Genomic DNA, 18,403 nt, shown 5'->3' on the forward strand with positions numbered 1-18,403 from the left:
AAACAGAGTTTTTTTTACTAACAGAAGGGCTACGTGTAGCCAGTCTAAGCAAGGGTCTTTAAAAAAAAAAACCTCCAGTGTTGGAGCATTCACCACCTCTGAATGCTGAATGCTGAATGTCTCACCATGACAAAGGCAATATGCAAACAAGTTAAATCTCTTCTAGGTGAAGGCAAGAAAGATTGTGGCAGTCAGAAAGAGGAAAGCAAAAAAAGATGTAAAGAAAGCTCTCTCTACTCAGCTAAGAAAAAGGAGAAAGAGAAAAGCAGGATTTTTGTACCTCTCGATAGGTTGAAATTCCTAGATTATAGCCTCTTAAATATGATCTTGAAAAAAATATTACATATTAGCTCAGTAATAAAACCAAATATCGATGAAATGAAATGAAAAATGTTAATGAAAAATGCTTTCAGCTAAGTCATCAAAGTGAAATGGCTTTTTCGCAGCTCTGTTTTGCGTGCATGTAGCTCTGTTTTATTCAGTGCCTTTATACTTCAAGGCCTGCCCCACTATTCATTTTCAAGTTACTAGATATTTTTGAATCAGTGCATAAGACTTCAGTATTACAACCCTGAAGCTAATGAGGTAGTCCTAATATGGCAGTTGTCGTGATTTGCATTTGGTGGACAATATCTTCTCCTTCAGATTTAAATCCAGTTTAGTAAACTGTTCACTAGTGTGACTACTTTTCAGAAATAAGAAATGTCAGAATCTTTGGGCAATTACAGCTGAGTACTGGGAATCATTGACTCAGCAAATAACAAGCTACTTATTCATTGCAGTAGGCATCTTTTCTTAAAAAATGGTGGAGGTTTATTTCAAGCCGCATCTGCACAACCTTGATTATCTATAAGTGTCCCTTTGAACAAGGTTTATTTTATTTATTTATTTATTTTATTTATTTGTTTTTATATACCGCCCTTCTCCCGAGGGACTCGGGGCGGTGTACAGAGTAAGGTAGGTATACAGATTGAACAATAGTGAAAAACAATAGTAAAAACAACTGAGACCCCAAGAGCTATCAGGCCAGGCCGGACTGCTGGAACAGGTAAGGTTATGGTTTCCCAGATGGAAAGAGAGTTTTGGAATTGTAAAACAAAGAACTTGAAAAGAAAACAGACTTGTGCCTGAGGTTTGTTTTATCCAGTCCTGAGGCTAAGTTCAAATCTCTTCTGCAAATATTCAAGATCAGACCAAGCTAAGAATACTCCTTCCCCTGGTAACTTAATGAGAATGGAGAGAAGGAGTGGGAAAAAGAGGGAAGGAAATCGCAAAAATGTAAGAGGCGAGAGGAAGCAAAGTTTTGCTCATGGTTAACTTTAGCTCTTTGTAGATTATCCTGGACAGAACGTTTTCTTCAACAAAAACAGGATTCAAGCTATCTGTAAATTTAAAAAATATGGAATATGTCCTTTCTTATTGTAAACTAGGCCAATAAATGCATAAAACGTCTAGTTTTAAAATAATGAGATAGAGAGGGTTCCCTCATCTCTGAGACCTCAAATATAAGAGAGGAAATACATTTTTTGTCTTATCATGGAGGAGAAGGATATCCATTTTCGGATATCTTTCCAGATAGATTTTCTCTCAAGGAAAAGGAGCTCATTGTGCTTTGATGCCAACAACCACTAGCCAAAGATGAAGAGGGGACTTTGCAGTCCCCCCCCCCTTTGCCTTGACCCTTGCAAAAAATCAGTGCATATTAAGGGGGAACGCTTTGGGAATTGGAACAGGAGGGGGAGTGCCCAATATTCTAGTAACATGGATCTTTAATGAATCACAATAATTCATGAGTTAACTTTTGCTGAGCATAGGGAAAAAACATACATTGGATTTCAGCTGCCTAATATAAGAATTAGCAAGTCAGTTACTATCACTATGTAAAGTAGTACACTGTGTTTTATTGTAAGCAGTAAATATAGCCTAACAGAATATTCCCTTAGATTTACAAATTTAATATTGATTTTTCCATGTTTATAATAAAAAAGGCTTGCCGAGATAATGTATCTCCATTGGGAAGATAAAGTAAAATCTATTTGTTTTCTTCGCTTCAGAAAGAAAAAAAAATCAAACCTTCAGACAACCATTGACTTCATTTATTTGATACTCAAATAAATGTAGCAGAGTTTTTCCTGCGAAAATAAAAGGTCACATCTGATAATGAACTTTGAATTATTTATCATAACTAGATACATCCTAACAAAAAGTTGATTGCATATGTACAAAAAACATATGTTGATCCCTCCATTGCAGTAAGAGCTGATTTGCAACTGTTTACAGAAATACTGCTTCCATTTGGAAAACTGGGATCAGTCCGACAGTAATAAACTATTTAATAAACTAGTTTAAAAGGAAAACTGATTTAACCATTGTATTATAAAGGAATGATCAGAATTCAAGCAGTTTGTCCACATGGAGTTGGAAAGACAGGCTGTCAGGCATCCATTCCCCATCCCACGATCCAGAGGTATCTCCTAGCACCTTTTGGGTGGCTTCCAGAGCAGGCTGCAGGAAATTGAGCTAAAATGCTAGTTTTATTTTGCATGCTGTAGTGGTGGCCGTAATTTCTCTGCAGCTCCCCAGAATGGGACATTTTTCATGAGGGGTTAATGAGCAAAAGTTATCTATTCCCGCATTAGAACAGATTTTAATAATGGCCCTTGACATGGGCCTTTTAAAGAGCTGCAAACATAGATAGTTAATAGATTACATTACATGGCTTTTTGCTGACAGATTTACAAACATCTTCGTGAGTGCTTCATTTTGTTTTCTCACAGCACCAGGCTATCATTTACAAAGCTAAAAATAAGCATGTGTCTGCATGGTTTTATTAATGTGCAAGACAGGGTTCTCAACAGGCTTTGAGTTGATTATTTTCTAGCTGCGGGAAATTGTGGATTAATTCTTCACAATAATTTCAAGGTAGTATTGGTTTCCTCAAGGTGGTAGTTAATAAACCTGAGTCATTTCCCCCTCCCCTCCCCTCACAATGTCTCCAGGCTGCCAGTGCCAGTTATTGCATTAGAAAGCAGGCATCACTTCTGCTTCAAATAATGTCCAGTCCATCAAACTTTATTGCAGATCATTGACCCAGACTTCAAAATAAAGTTATGTATATCGTACAAATTGCAATGCAACTTGCATAATGAAAAAGTCCTGTAGTTGTGCGTAGCCTATTTTCCTGTCAACAGTGTGCAGATTTAGAAGCTACAAATACAGACTTTGCAACTGCAACAGTTATCCTGGGATCTTTATCTGCCTAAAGAAATTGCGTATGAAATTCTATCCAAGCTAGAAATGAGCTAAGGGTGTTACTAGATCATTGTGGATGTCTTGGTACAAAAGGACAGGATCCCATAGTTCAGTGCTCCCATCCTAGCAGGGACAAAGCATTTCAGGAGAGGGACTTTTGTGGTTTTGCACTTCAGCACCGCTGATGGTAAATTATTAAATTTCAGTAGCATACAGATAGTCCTTGAGTTATGACTATAATTGAGACCATAATTTCGGTCATAAGTCATGATGATCGTAAAGTAGGTCATCACGTGAATAGACCTGATTTTATGATGTTTTTTGTACGTGTGTAGTGGTTGTTAAGCAAATGCAATGATTATAATGCAAATCCACAGTCATTAATCAAAGTCATTGAGGAGTGCAATGGCTGATGTGGTTAGGACACTGGGTTGGAGATTAGCAAGCCTGCATCTGAGACCTGTGTGCTGATGCGTGGTGAGGTGAGTTCCCATCAGTCGCCCCTTTTTTTGCCGTCCCTAAGCCAACATCCCATTCTTGCGAGACATAGTGAAGACAAGAAGGTTTCCAAAGGATTGTGAGAATGGGGTGCCGGATTGCAGAAAGAATGGGATACCGGCAGTGGTGGGATTTTTTTAATTATTTTTATTATTATTATTATTATTATTATTATTATTATTATTATTATTATTATTATTATTATTATTAATTTTATTTGTATACCGCCCTTCTCCCAAAGGACTCAGGGCGGTGAACAGGGCAGTACATGTTAAAAGACAAAATACAAAAATTAAAAGAGATTAAACAAAATGCCCACAGCTCTTACAATAAGTTAAAACACATTAAAAGTAATAAAACCCAACCCCATCCCATCAGGCCAGGCCAGCTTGTTCGAAGAGATAAGTCTTTAGATCGCGCCGGAAGCCAGTTCGCAACACTTCGGCAGAACCAGTAGCTAATTTTTTTTTGCCCAGGCCCAGAATGGACTTCCCAAAGTGGCATTCACACAGAAAACCAGTTGTTCACATATCTGAATCCCCCCACTGGATACCGGGTTAAAGAATGGTGCGAGGCAGTGAAGATGAGCAGAGCAAAGCATGTGAAGCTCAGGGTGGTGAAGGCAATTGGGGTTTTGCAGAATGGTATGGCAACTCTGGCCATGGTATGCAGTGGCACTGGGGCTAAAGCAGAGGCCTGGGGGAAGCGGCAGCCAGCTGGAGACCCCAGACCTCTACTTCAGCCCCAGACCCGGCACTGCCACCACCGCATACTAACGTGCAAGGTGGCAAAACAGCATAGATGGGGAGATAGGCAGGCGGGGAGAGTTACAGGAGCTTTGTAGTCATTTATACTGGCAGGCTGACAGGTGCCCTGTTTTTGATCACATGACTATGGGAGAACTGCAGTGGCCTTAACTGTGGCCACAGGTTGTAAGTTCTTTTTTTTTCAGTGTTGTTTTAATTTTGAATGGACGTTGAATGAATGGTCGTAAATCAAGGACTACCTATAATTGGATCAAACAGGCCTCTTCTGATGTTGTTATACTTAGTGGTTTTTGCACTCATCCACTTCATTCAGCATGTGGTCTTTATCTATGTGCCAGATCTAAAACAAATCCTTTCAGTTCTCAAGGAAGAAAGTAAAGGAAGTTCCATCAGCTGCCTATTATTTTTCCATTGTTTTGAAAAGAAAAAAAAGATGGTTTGCCGGATTGTTCAGACACTTTATTCTAGCTAGAGCTGATCTCTCTTTTGTTTAAAATCAATAAATTCCATTTTACGTATTTTAGAGAGGCAAACCAATATTAGCAAATAACCTTATGTTACCTTACCCAACATCAAAGGTCACACTGAGCAATTATACCAACCTTGTTAGCTGCAACAATTTTTAAACAAGAACTTTGACCCCAAAACTTTCAGAAGGATAATTTGTCAAATCAGTGTTTTAGTAAAAATAAACAGTCTTCCTATCATTTTTATCTTGTCTCATTCCTTTTAGATTATAAGCCTTAGAATAAGCCACCATGGGAAATTCTTTTTGAGTGAAACTGTAGGAAAAAGATGAGGCCAAGAATAAACAGGAAATTAAAAAGAATCTAGCTTCAGAAAGGTGTCTAGAGAAAAACAAAAGTTTGAAAGATGAGAAGAGATCCATACTGCAATAGACAGAGCAGCCTTGAATCCACAATTGCTATCCAAAAGAAGCAATTGAGATTGATCCCCACAGACCTGATGTTCTGCCATTTCTGAGTTGAACACTTAAGTAAAATAAGGCAATAATAATAATAATAATAATAATAATAATAATAATAATAATAATAATAATAATAATAATAATAATAATAATAGTAATAATAATAAAATCTTTAAATTCCTTAAAATAATAAATCTTTAAATTCCTCAATTTTATAATTTAAGACAAATTATATCATGGGTCTGTAGCCTTTTTGCCTTCAAGGATTATGTTAGGGGCAATCATATAAATTGTAAGAGGGGCCAGCAAAAGTAAATGTAATTTCATTTTCATTAAAACTAAATTAACTCTAGTATATACCTCATATTAAACAATTTGCTACTTCTGGCATTCTAAAACTTATATCAGAAACAAGCTTTGGCACAACTCTGATGGAAAAGAATAGAGTTTTTTTTTAATTGAAAAGTTTTTCAATACATTTTATCTTTAACAATCCCTCCCCCCCTCCCCCCACCCAACCCTTCTTAACCCTCCCTAACCCTCCCCCCACCCCTTCCCCCTCCCCCCTCCCCGACTTCCCAGAGCTAAATACAAGGTATAAAGGTAAAAACAATCATAAACAACCATATGTTAACAACAATAAACTATTAAGTCTATCGCACTCTAGCTCATATAAAATGACTACAAGCAATACTAATATCACATCAAAACTTATACAAATGCTAAATGAAACTTTTTAGTCCCATATTTGTTCTGGATATAATCAATCCACTTTTTCCACTCCATAATATAACGTTGTTGCGAATGGTCTTTCAAATAAGCCGAAATCTTTGCCATTTCCGCCAGGTCAGAAACTTTTAGAGTCCATTGAAAAGAATAGAGTTTTTATGGGGACCGAAGAAACCAAATTAAAGAGATTTCTTGGTTCCCTACAGCTAAAACTAAAAAAAAATTAAGTTTAAGAAACAACTACAACATTTTTTTCTGTTCTCATAATTAAATAAAAATTATTTGCTGCTAGAAATCTATTTATTTATTTGTATCCACCTTCGTTATTTTTTTAAAACAACTAAAGGTGGCAAACATATCAAACAAATCTTCTTCCGCCTATTTTCCCCACAACAACAACTCTTTGAAGTGAGTGGGCTGAGAGACAGAGAAATGTAGCTGGACTGTTTTCTGTTTTTTCTTTGCTAGTATACTTTTATTTTATTGCTTTGTTGCTGATTTATTTATCTTATTTCTGGGGTGATGTGTATCTTCTGTTACTCCCCTTACATAGGTTATCAAATTCCATTTTAAATTGCCTTTATCAGATTTTAGTAACAATTTGTTGCTGGAACTTTGCACTTTGATATGGCCCAAGGGCTAATCAATAAAGACTTACTTATTGCTTTGTTGCTGATTTATCTTATTTCTGGGATGATGCGTATCTTCTCTTACTCCACTTACATAGATTAATTATGTTTAAACCACCATAATGAAAGATGTATTATGTGAGCGTCTGGAAGCAACAGATGTTGAAATAAGTAGGATACAATTTCCTAGTGAATATGCTAAGTATCAGAGTGCGGATTCCATTTGTTGAAGAATGCAGTTTTTAAAAAGTCTCATCCTGCTTTTGTCTTTTCTTATCTTTCTCTTCTCTGTTTCTATGTTTTTCACTTATTAGTTCTCTTTACTTTCCTTACTTTTCTCTTTCAAATTTTCTATTGTTTTTTCCCCCCCAAATTTATTTTTGCTCTATTTTATAGAGCTGCTACTTTCCCCCCCCCTTATGTTCTAACACAGAGGTCCCCCACCTTAAGGGCACAAGGGACTGGTTATGTGGAGAGAGATTTTTCTGCAGACCGGAGGAGGTGTGGTTTTGTGTGCTGCCTGCATCCTGCGGATGTGGCTTTCCTTATTTGTATGGACCGGTTACTGGCATCTCACAGCCCGGTACTGGTCCATGGACCAGGAGTTGGGGACCCCTGTTCTAACAAATGTAGCCTCTGCAGGTAGCCCCTGTTGGCCCTTGTCTGGACTTTGAAGGTAAGCAGAGTTGGGTTGATAAGTGCTTAGATGGAGGGCCAGCAGAAATCTCAGGGCTGTGGGGCTAGATGAGAAAATTGTCCCCAAAGAAGGCCATGGCAATCCCTGGTTTCCTATTGCCAAAAAAACCTGCAAGGGTACTGCATCCACTGTAAGTTATGCTTGACCAGAAGCAGATTCTACTTTTTATAATGGTAACCATGCTTCCCACTCTTCGAAAGGGAAGCATGTCCTTTTACCATGAAAGCGCCTTTCATTTTTATTTTTTTTATTTTTCTGGTAACAAGGTTTTTAGCCTCACCTTTCAAATCCTTTGGCTGATTTTGGACACATTACCCTTGGTTTGGTTTGGTGTGTATTTTCTTTCATGCAGCAAAATGTTTGGGGCGAGTGTCCCCTCCCTATTTACCTCTCCTCATATTGACAGATTCTGTTAGCTTTAACCTGCGCTCACTCTCAAGATCTCATCAATCATTCCTGGAAGGAACCAGTCTAGGTGCTATCTATCATCCCTGGATTTAATTAAATTCAATTAAACCAGAGCCTGCCACATTTTTCATTTTTAATCTCTGATTGTAGATAAACCCTTCATGTTAGATTGCTTATTATCATCACCAGACCCTCTGAGACGTTCAGCTGCTGTGGCTGATGGGCCTGACCATGACTGTAGACTCCCCATTTGAAAATGGGCAGACCAAATTATTTATGTAGGTAGAATTGTGAAACCAAAGCCGTGGGCAGGACAGGAGAGCAGTTTGTTTTGCAGCGGCTATTTCCACAGGCACTGCTAGGCAGGCTGCTTTACTGAGCTCATAAGGTGTTGAAGAGGATTTGTACAAGAGCTGTCGGAAGAGCTGAACTGCTCAAAGGATTACAGCGCTCTCAACATGAATTAGACTTTGCAATAAAAACAATGCATGAATCTCCAATCAACTGAGCTTGTATCCTTGACAACTTAAAACTACCTTTAAATAGGCCAAGTGCGCTGGAGAAGACAGGGAGGAGTGCAGAGCAGCAAAACCTCTCTTCATTCCCCTTTTCTAATTGGTGTTTCTTGGTAGGAGAGACAGAGGTGATCTTTGAAGGTTTTAGTGTTAGAAAACAGAAAAAGCTAACACCATTTACATCAGAATAAAACAGGCCTAGAAACCCTGCTCCCAGGAAGGCCTGATCTAACACACTCACTAGTCTCTTCTCCTACTGAAGTTTATCATATTGCCATTTAATAGAATATTGTCATATTCGTGGATAGGTAGAGGCCAGAAAGCACAGAAACAGAACGATGGATGCTTTTAGTAAATGTGATTTACTCCAAAATAAACAGATTGAAGAAAATGTCTCACTTAGTTTCTATTTGTTTCACACAAGAAGTAAATGCCAACCTTAAGCTGCCACTTTAATGTACCAACGGGAGAGAACTGCAGTCTATCAGAATGGGGTTGTATTTTCCCAACTTGATGTCATCCAGATAATAAGGGGAAGATGGGAGTTGCAGTTTATTCATCTGGAGGGTCCCTGTGTGGGAAAGTGGGTATGCGTAGTGTTATGTGTTTTACTCCTCCTCCTCCTATTAATTATTGTTATCTTTATATGCCACTTTATATGCCAAGGAGGGGAGGAGTGGCATATAACAGGATTAAAAATACACGTGAATTTAAGTTTTCTAACTGCTTCATCTTATAAGCAATGCCAGTGTTTCTGTATAGTGGTATTATGAAAGAGGTGTTAGGAAGGAATTATGTTAAAAACTTGATTATGAGGTTCAAATTCTTTGAGGCCTTCCCAATATTTTGGAAACAGTTCTACATACAGAAATATCCTTGAGTCACTTTGATTTGAAGGTTCCTACACAGAAATATAAGAGAGTCACTATGTGGGGTGGCTATATAAATGTGTGAATGAACGAATGAATGAATGAATGAATGAATGAATGAATGAATGAATGAATGAATGAATGAGAGAGAAGGCTTAGCAGATGTCCTGCCCTCAAAGCTAAGCACTATTAGTCCTGGTTAGCAGATCATAGGCTAGAAGTTGGAAAAAAGTCTAAAAGAAGGCAGTGACAAACCACCTTGATACTGTTGACAATAAAAGTACAGAGATAGGTCTCTAAATTCATCGGGAGTCACGAAGACTTTCCATTTTAAAAATTTCTGTCTTAAACCTGTTGATTTAGATGATTTAATTTGATTACTTGAAATGAGTCTGTGAATTAAAGTCAGTCTGTGTTGTCAAAAATCTAATAAGGTTTGAAAAGCTATCCTTTATTTTAAAAGATGAATTCCCTGCCTTTAAATCCAGGTGCATACAAAATTGTCATGTTTATTCAGTCTTATTTTAAAGAAAGCCAGAGCCAACTTTTCAGTCTGCTTCCAATTGATAACATGATTATGGATACAGGATATTCTCAGGCTCTTAAATGCCAAGTCTGAGAATCTAAGATTTGACACATGTTACCTTGAGAAAAAGTGCCAGGTGATGAGGTAAAATGCTATTGCTTATTCTTCTGGTGTCAGATATGAAAGGATTTGAATGGGTGCTGTATGTTCCAATGGATTCTATACAGAATATCTGAAAATTAGAAAATTCTGCTCTACGTAACTGTCCTTTAACATCAGAGTAGCTCTCTGAAGGGATATTGGCAGGTCATTGTTAGGCTTCCAGGAAACGTCAAAGAAAATGTCCTGTGTTTTTGTTTGTCTGTTTTAGGGTTTAAACTCATTGGGTATCTTTGGGAGACTCTCTCAGCCCTGCTTATCTCATAAAGTTGTGCTGTGGGAAAAATATGAAGGATGAATTGCTTCATACACTACTTGAGCCCATGCAGGAGAGATGGGATGTAAATCTAATGAATAAATAAACTGATGGAAAATGTTGGCTGTATACAGTCAAATATAAAGATCTTTACTGACTATTTTATGAGTTCTAAAGTGCTATTGAGATTATTCATATTAGAAGTGGTCATGTTCTTCTGGTGGTTTTAGATTTGGCTTTTTACAACATCTGGAAAAGAAGCCATGAGATGCCATGTTTTATTTAATTGGAGGTGCTACAGCAAACAAGGGAGCTGCACTTTTCTTTCTCTGTGTCTTCAGTTGTTCACCTTTTAAAATATCCAGACAGCAGTACAAATTTTGCTAGACCGTAAAAAAATTAGCTTACTTAATCACAGGCATTTTTATTCATAAACTATTCTCTTGACTTTTAAAATTTGAGAAAAGCATAAAGGATTATAATGACATAATGGAGGATTCTTTTGTTGTAGATCCTGATTTACACATTAAATAACCTTAAGGACTGCAGAGCATAGTGATAACTTATTGCCATCTTTTATCATGAAACGTACATGAATAAGTGAAAAGTACTTTTTAATTCTATAAAGATGAAGAAAAACTGTATTTTTGAGGCAGGAACCTTTCAAGTGGGTGATTGTGTAATGGCATTGTTCATGGTGCAGTTTTGCTTTAAGATATGCTGCAGAAGAAATCTCTGACATGCAAAATCATATGTATGTAGAAGGAGAACATTCCCAACTTTATTACAAATTGGCTTTGTCTCATTAGCCACTGAATTTCCTATAGCTTTGTATTTAATGCAGAGACTTACTAATACTTATCTGAAAAATGGTTGGAATTGTTTTCCAGTAGAGAAGAAGGTTATACAGGGTTATGAGGTTGAGAACCCAATCTTCAAGTAGGTAAAGGAACTCCCTGACCTGTTTTTCTACTATGCTGTTTGTTTGTAGCTTTTTGTCATTAAAGATATGCCCTTGACGATATTTGGCAAGCTTTCTTATTAATGAGAGAGAATTGAGCTAAGAACTTTTCTCTGTGAAATTGAAAATTATCTAGAATTCAACGTTCACCTCTTGTTTGAAGATGGACAGTGTAAACTCCTCCCCCCTTTCTGCCTAGAGATCTAAGCAACCAATTCTCTTCTTTTTTCCAATTTTAGAGTTGTAATTTCTCTCCTTCTCCCCATGTGTATATCACAGATTGCCTGTAATGCTATACCTGCAGGAACCCAGGCAGCAGCAAATATCAAATATGTATCATGATCCAGGTGCAACCATCTGAAAAATTTGTAGAGTGCTTTGTGCTCCTCCATGGTTCTTTTGCTTTCAATATTTACCTCAGCCAGGATAAGCCATGGTCTATTGACATCGCAGCCTTTACAATATGAGATAATATTACAATAGCGATAATGCAAAAATTGCAAAGACCAGTAATATTGGTCTTCGATGTTGGTATTGAACTCTTGTAATGTAATATTTGTGATTACCACTTGGACTACTGCAATACTCTACACGGGCTGCCCTTGAGCATCTGGAAGCTTCAGCTGGTACAAAATGCAGCAGTACAAACTGTAAATGGTGTCAGCTCTTTGGCACATGGAGCAATACTGCTTCAGGGGCTGCATTGGTTGCCAGTGTGTTTCCATGTACAGTTCAAGGTGTTAGTTGTCACCTTTAAAGCCTTTCATGGCTTGGGACCATTTTCTTCCAGTTGCTTTTACCCATCCAATCCATCCACCAGGAGGTGCGTCTTCTCTGATTTAGGCCCTCCCCTCTGGACCATTTTCTCTCCAGAGATTAGGGTGACCCCAACCCAGCTGGCCTTTCAGACCTGGCTATGTGTTTAGGTCCGGGGTGTTCTTAGTTATGTTGATTCCAATGGATTATAATAGCTTTTGGTTGATATTTGTATTTAATTTCTTTTTTATATAGCTTATGTGTTTTAATTGTTTTTATATTTGTTTGCCACCCAGAGTCACTGGTTTGAGAAGGGCAGCTATACAAATTGATTGAATGAATTGAATTGAAATGAAATGAAATGAAATAGTCATACCTACATTCGTGTTTAGTTTTGGTAGGGTGGGCTCCAAGATGGCAGGATTCCCCCGTCCCCCTTTTATTTTTTCCCCTCTCTATATGTTGACAGTACTTACAAATTAATACTTTGGCACAGCCTTCATGCAGTCAAATTGGATTGCCATAAAACCATCTGTCTCTTATTAGGAAACCCCCCCCCCCACACATATTTAATGAACAAAAATGGTGCAAATTTTTTCTACATTACCAGGCACATTTATCTCCGTGTGCTCCAGAGAAAGTCTTGTGAAAGAAAAGGAGAAACCATTTTGTGAAGATGCTTATGGAATAATACATTCTGCTTTCAGATAAGCTCTTTACTATTCTCCTGGAATGCCTGATTAATAGCTTCCAGGCTTACATGGCATCCCACCAAAAGCTGACCTGACCTTTCCTGTGTTGATTTGATATTTATTTCTAGAGTCAGTGATAACAATAGTAACAGAAGGAAGTAAGCAGCGATGTTAGAAGGCAAAAAGATAGACATATGCTTTTTTTTCTTTGTTCCAAAGCCTTGTTTGTACATGTGTACCTGGATTCTGTGCTCTCAGCTCATTGCAGCAACTGACTGATTTTCCAAGAATGATTTGGAACTGCATTATTTCTAGGTTTAATTTTGCTTAAGGTGTTGATCTACTTTCACCGGCATTTTTCCTTAGGTGATTTTTGTTCATTTTTCATTGCCAGCAGATGGCTTCTGAACAACCGTATGGGCACAGAAATGTTTACTTGCAGATCCTTTCTAGTAGTCTGACAGTGTTGTCACAAGGGACCTAGTTTGCCATTCATTCTCCTGGGCTTCTCAGAACTGTTCTTTGCAGTCCCATCTTGTTCATATGAAGCAACAGTGAGGGTTTCTTTTCTTTTTTTTAAAGGCCAGAACACTGTAAGGAAAATGTAAAAGTTTGCGCATGAGCTACAGTATAAATAACCATTTGATGTTAATGATGTAACAAGTCATAGTTTCCCGTGGGAAGGAATACCCTGCATCATTATCTCCTCACCAGAGGATACCATGGCTCGTTACATATTTGGGGCAATGGAAAGGTGTGAGAGGGAGAGAGAGACAAAGGGGAGCCTTTTCTCTGTTTCCTTTGTTGATCTCATACTGTTACTAAAAAAAGGAAAAGGAGAATGGGAATATTTGGAGCTAACTTGTGTTCATGGGGAAGGGCAGTGGAGAGAGACTGGTAACATTGCAAACCTTCTGACTTTCTTTCATGGGCTTTGAAGAACATTTTTTCGTATTTCTGATTTGTGGGGAAAGGACGCTTAGGAGATCCAGAGATAGCTTAAGGAAAGCCTCAGTTTTCTTTTATTCTTATGCTCCAGTCTGAAGCACCTCAACCTTTAGAGACAGATAGAAGCCTCAAGAATGGAGAAACCTTCCTATATTCCATTGGAAGAGAATGGGAAGTGTAGCAGATTCCTCAACACAAATCACCTCAAGACTCTCCATTTCTGTTAAGCCTCTGAGTCTAGTGCCAGTATCATTCTGCAATCCCAAAGGTGCTTTTTCATGAGGCAACTGGACTTTCTTGTTTTTCTTTGAAGACGTTTCGCTTCTCATCCAAGAAGCTTCTTCAGCTTTATGACCTGGATGACAAAGAATCTCTTTAGATATCATTCTGTAAGCCTCTCAGATACCGGACCATTGATACCCCTTTTGTGTGTCCTTCTGTGACTAATTTAAAGCCATGGAGGGAAGAGTGAACAACAGGGAAACAAAAGGACCATTCTGTAAAACAATTGTCTTCCCCTTGAGGCTGAAGGTCTTTGTTATTTCTGCAGTTATATGACTGTATAACTCCTGACTACCAGAAAGCAGCAATGTGTCTTACAATTGTTTCAATTGAGAACTCATACAGATTTTGTATTCCCCGCTACTCCCAGGGGTAGGGTGACCATCTGGCAAATCTATAATAAAGCACATATACATCCCAAAATAAGATTTATCTAAAAATTAGAATATTAACTAATATTCCCTTCAGAAATTAATGTGTTGAGACTATTGTTACACACGCTCCTAAGTTCAGCTTATGGTCACTTATTCACACATTCACAGTCCTGGAAAATAGCCACACTCAAATTACTTTCAACCAAACACTGAAGCACAACCAATTCTTTAGAACACACAGAGATCCACTGAATAACAGCAAAACTTTAGTGGTTACAACATATCTATTTGCTCTTTCTCACATGCACTCATATACGCAAACACAAACACACACCCATGTCCTTCTCAACTAGGCTGGCAGGCACTAGTCAGAAGGACAGAAGCCACCAAGTCTGGATCCAAGGATGACTCAAAGAGCGGGCAGGCTTCAGGGGCCCCCTTTTCCCCCAAAGCCCTTCCTTTGTTGAGTCTCATGTCTGGTAGTTGTTGATGGCACTGAGGCAGGAGTTTCCCATGTGCTCAGGCTTAATTTCTTTTGTTTGTTTTCAGTGACATTTTTTTTCCTTAATGAGTTGGTTCCTTCTTAACTACTTCCCCTAAGGCAGTGGTGGGATTCAGCCAGTTTGCACCTCTTTGGCAGAACCAGTAGCTAATTTTTTGTTGCCCAGGCCCAGAATGGACTTTTGGAAGCGGCATCCACACAGAGAACTGGTTATTCACATATTTGAATCCTACCACTGCCCTAAGGTTTCCTTTCCTGGTCTTTGTCCATCTTGCTTTATGTGCCTACTTCAGCTTCAGCCTAGTCTCACACTATCTGATCTAATTTGGAGACTCAGTAAATTATAAAGTACTCCAAAGATATAGTCCAATTTGTCTTGATGTCTGGAACTAGAACAAGAATCAGAAAAATAGAACTCCATTTTCCTCTAATATAGCATGAGGAAAAGACCAGAAATAGTTGTCCCTTCTTTTGTTCTTCACCAGAATATTCCATTATACTATTGTATATATCTGGGTTAGAGCTTTATATTATGGAAAATATGCCTAATTTCTTAGATATGGGGCAGGTTGGGGGAATTATGATCATTTAGAAACTGGCTTTTTGTTTAAAGTACTCATAAATCAAAATGAGACAATAAATCTAGATCTGGAAGCATTCTTACAAAAATACAAAGCATTATATGGAGAAGGTTTTATTCAAAGAAAGGGATGATTGCATAACTTGATGGTCATTCCTAGATGTAGTTGATTGTTGGAAGTTGAGATGGGTATATAAAAGTTGATGTTACTGGTTACTAGGCTGGGTTAATTAGCTTTAAAAATACTGTCACACATCTATTCAAGAGTAGAGACTGAAAAATAGTGTGATGGAGGGAACCATTAAATAAAATATCTCAATCGTTAGTATGCTGTGATTGATGAAACCAATAGTGGCTGAAATGTAAGGACTTGAGGACAGATCTGTCTATTACTGAATCTTATAATCACCTTTTCTACACATTATCTGAGCTTGCTCTTCCCTCTTCTCTCTGCATATGAAAACATCTGCTATATCCCTTTGCAATGCAGTGCAGTTCTGGAAAAAAAATCATGAATAGAGTTTCATGGAAATACAAAATTAGAACAGAGATCAGATGTGTCTGCCTTACACAGGCTAAATTAAAAATTAATTTATATTGCCCTGTTCTATGTAATGTTTTATGTTTCAGCAGACTCCGATGCAGATGCTGACTATAAACATCACTCTAAGTACTACCAATTACAGAAAACTAAATGTCTTTTGTCCCAGTGTAAAAAATTGTACTACATTTTAGATTTGTTGTAAAAAGTATAGCCCTACTATTATTATAATGTTCAAAGCAAAGATAGAACATTCCTTCTTCTCAGTGTTGTCCTTGATGCACAAACAAACAAACAAACAGACAGACAGACAGACAGACAGACAGACAGACAGACAGACAGACAGACAAACAAGTTCATATGTAATGCCATTCCATCTGTCTATTCATGCTATTTTGCTCTGTTCCACACAGGAAAGTATGAGAGATTGGCATACATAGTTGTCAGTTGGGTTCACATATCTTTCTCAGGCAATTTCATGACACACTCTGTGCTTGGCAGCACTGGAAAAGGATGATATTCTAGAGAGTCACTCTGACAAGCAGAGGAACCTAAGCTGCAAAAAATATAATCAGTTGTTCATATGTGTAATGACTATTAATATGATGTTCCATCTATTCCTTGAGGGTTTTAAAAAAATCTAACTAAAGAAATTAGTTTTATGGTTTTTTTAAAGATTAGTGTTTATCCTGGCATAAGCTTTCATAGACGATAACCTAGTTTATTGAAAGCATAAAGTTCACAAAAGTTAATGTAATAATAAATGGATTAATCTTCAGTGTTCCACAATAGTCTTGTTTTTAATGCATGAGATTGATCCAGTTACCCCTCTGGAAAGTATTTGCAGGTTTTGTGTAATTTCTGTACTCCTATTTCTATAGGACTTACAAAGCAATTTTGACATTCACATTGTCAAACTACTTTAGGAGTCTGATGCAAAAGGTTGACGTAGTGATCCTACCAAGACCTAAGGTTGAACAAAGGCTCCATTGTGCTATTAAGTCATCGAGCAGAATGGTTGAATTATCCCAGATGTTATCAACTTGTGACGCAATTCTCATTGACATTGGTGTTCCCAGAAGCTTTTGTTTCCAGACATTGTTGACTGGTGCTGTACCTTGCCAGCTACCATTGTCTCTCTAAAGTTGTTTACCAGGATGGGTGCAATACTATAGTGAATGCAAAATTACTTGGCTTGTGTCAGTAGATTAAATCATAGCAGATTATCTTCCCATGTCAAATTGCATTGGGAGACAACTGAGGATGAATGGAGAGTAGAAAACAGAGATTTGCACTGGAGGAAATATCAACATTCATTTATTTCTTTAAGATATTTAAACATTTATATAAGTTCACAGGCTGAGAATTTTAATTTTAATTTTAATTGGGGTTTTTACTCTTTCAGGGACTGTTATAATCTTTTTAATTGTTTTTAATTTTTGTATTTCTTGTTTTAATTCCCTGTAAACCGCCCTGAGTCCTTCGGGAAAGGGCGGTATACAAATCCAATTAAATAAATAAAATAAATAAATAAATTATGAAAATGAGGAATGTTTTAAGAGGGAAATGTTTTAGATTTTATGTTCAATGGTCATTTTACATATATATGTGAATATTGCATGTTAAATATTTCTTCATTACTTTAGTAAGACTTATTAAAAGTCCTTTTCAGTTTCATCTTCTGAGCCTGTAAGGTACTGAGAGCTCTCCTAGGAATGGTTTTTCTGTCTTACAAACTGTCTGCTGACATGATTTTCCCCTTGGATTATGGGATTTCAAATGATATGATTTCCGCTCCGAACCAATACCAGTGCATAACTTGCTTGCTGTTTTTCTGTTCTATTCGTTTAATGATTGGATTCAAAGTTACAATGGCACTGAAAAAAAGGGACGGCCATTTTTCCCCATTTACAACAGTTGCAGCATCCCCCCATGGTCACGGGATCAAAATTTGGACACCTGGCAATTGGCATGTATTTATCACATTTGCAGTGTCCCACTGGATCATGTGACCACTTTTTTGTGACCTTCTGACAAGCAAAGCCAATGGGGAGGCCAGATTCACTTTAAAACCATGTTACTGAATTAACAACTGCAGTGATTCACTTAACAGTTTGGAGAGAAAGGTCGTAAAATGGGGACAATTTAGCAATGGAATTTTTTTGCTCGTTTAGCAATGGAAATTTTGGGCTCAATGACTACCTGTACAGATTCACCATTATTTTCAGTATTTTTTTCTAACTAGCTACTTGGTACTCCAGTGAATGTGTCTCCTGAATAAATCATAGCACAGAAAGGAATATGGGTGAAAGGATGTATCTGGTTTCCCTCAAGCAGTCTGGAGTTACCTAAAGAGTTTGTGGAGTTGCCTCAGTTGGTTGCATATGCATACCAAGCGCATGCCACATCTCTGCTCCTTCCCAAGGCCTTACATGGACAATGATTTTCATGTGTATTGGTATGCACAAAGGACCTCTACATGATAATAAGAAGGGATATTGCCATACTCCCCATGTGATAGCGTGATTGCACCA

General features: G+C 37.7%; 1 protein-coding gene across 1 annotated transcript in view; it reads left to right on the plus strand.

Annotated features, from left to right (window-relative positions):
• The window catches only part of PLCL1 (phospholipase C like 1 (inactive)), a gene marked incomplete at its 5' end in the record, with an annotated part of 213,301 nt that overhangs the window by 191,973 nt on the left and 2,925 nt on the right, over nucleotides 1-18,403 (plus strand). The window lies entirely within an intron of this gene.

Source organism: Vipera berus (assembly GCF_964194415.1).
Source record: "Vipera berus genome assembly, chromosome: 1".
Lineage (NCBI taxonomy): Eukaryota > Metazoa > Chordata > Lepidosauria > Squamata > Viperidae > Vipera > Vipera berus.